Source organism: Austrofundulus limnaeus, unplaced genomic scaffold (assembly GCF_001266775.1).
Source record: "Austrofundulus limnaeus strain Quisiro unplaced genomic scaffold, Austrofundulus_limnaeus-1.0 Scaffold207, whole genome shotgun sequence".
NCBI classification, from domain to species: domain Eukaryota; kingdom Metazoa; phylum Chordata; class Actinopteri; order Cyprinodontiformes; family Rivulidae; genus Austrofundulus; species Austrofundulus limnaeus.
The window spans coordinates 310,894-312,878 of NW_013952609.1; positions in this window are offsets into that span (position 1 = coordinate 310,894).

Sequence of the window (1,985 nt, forward strand, 5' to 3'; positions counted from 1 at the left end):
CTTCAGACTGAACTGAAGCAGCGGCTGCTGACGTCATTATGCTCTTGCGCAATGCTGCATTCAGGACAAGCATGGAAAACTCACCACTCTTATGTCAATACGGTCGCAATGATGCATTTAGGTGCCGAAATGGAATTGCATGAACATTCATGTGGTGGTTATAAAATACAGCGAATCGATAATAAAAAATCTGCGTCGATAAATTTACATAATCAACGTCATCAATGATTTCAACTAATCGGTGCAGCCCTAGTTAATTCTAGGTTTGATAATAATAGTAAGCTTCATTATTATTGGAGTAATCATGCTCCAAACTCGCCATATCAGATCTCTCCAAGCCCGACTAAATCGCCACGCCATGCGTCTAGATAAGTTCGGAAAAGCCGGGACTAGATCAACAGTGCCACTCAGGCAAAGCCAAGACTTTGAAGACAAAGTATAGAAACATCACTGTGAGTCGATAAATAACGTTTTGCTGGTTCTGAACACCCACAGCCAAGAAAATGAGGTTTTGTATTGCTGTTAATGGGTTAAGTCTGAGATGAATTTAACCATGTCAACATGCAGTTATTGATAAATCCCATCTTTAACAGGGCAATGTAGATTAATGCTACTTTAGGTACCATAACCTACATTGACCACACCACTCTTTTCATATAGACCATGCTCGAATCAAAACCAATCGGGGGGGCTACTTAATTTTCAAAACATAAGTCTTGACATAGACTCCTAAATTAAGGGAAAATAAAAACAAAATTTGAAGAATCTAAAATTGCTCGTTGAGTGACAACTGCAAAAGCAGAATACAAAACCAGACTTTTTTTTCTATTATCGCCCCTAGCATAACTAAGTTATGATTGGAGGAATAGTTAATGTAGTTTGAATTTGAGGCCTTCCTTACAGAAGCCCTCTTTAGCCTCTAATAGATAAAAACCCCTATATCTACACTTTAGTTAAAGCAATGACCCATTATTTCACTAATACCTGTAGCTTATCTAAAACATGATAGCTAACACGCAGAGGCATATATAGGATTAGCCTAATGTAAAAACCCAACTTTAGGTTAACCTAAAACCACATAGGTGCTCAACACATAGTGACCAGAAAGGCATCAACTGGAAACAACACAGCCTTCAACACCCTCCACGATGGCCCACCTCCTCTGCCAAGGCTCTACAAGTGTAGTCTCTTCGTTCCTGTTGGTGGTCTCCATCGTCGACCCAGAGATCCCCTGTTAGCCTGCAACCTTCCAGAGATCGACTCTCAAAAGGGGGGTTCCAGTACTTCACTTCGCAATGCTGTTCTAGAAATTGGTTGACTCCGGGTCAGCCACAACAATCGCCATGTGGAATATTTCCTTGTGGATTATACTTTTCCTTGGTGGTTTAATTTTGCTTCTAGTGGATTGCAGACTCTGTCACCCAATGGACTTAAAGTTTTGCCTCAAAGGGAGTTACCCATAGACATTATGGGAACATTACAAAAAAAGACATGTTTTTTCCTTTTCCACAATAACTGAAGAAAAACTCTTGCCACGCAAAGTTTTCAGTTTGGGTTACCATTGGATTATACCGTTTCACCAATTGGATTAATTCAAGATCAAAGACTTTCGAGGTGTTCCCGTTTTCGTTGCAACTAATCACCATTTGGGGGTGATAACTTGCAAAAGGGGGGACATGTAGGGGTCACCTCAAGTCAAATTATCAAGGAACTGTCTTGGACTTTCAGTCCTCTGATGGGCCTTCGAATGGACAAAAACTCTGTTCCACTTAGAATTGTATTTAGGCCACCCAAGGCCACTTTCCTTCCAAAGCAGATAAAAAAAACAGAGGAGTCTGCTCTTGTTTGATTTAGTGTTCTCTTAACTGAAAGTATTACGTATTTTGATAATCAGAGAATGTTTATCAAAGTTACAGGAGAAGAGAGGAGTTTTCTTTTCTCCCTCAATATGATTTCAGCTATGAATGGTTTTTCTGTGGGAAAAA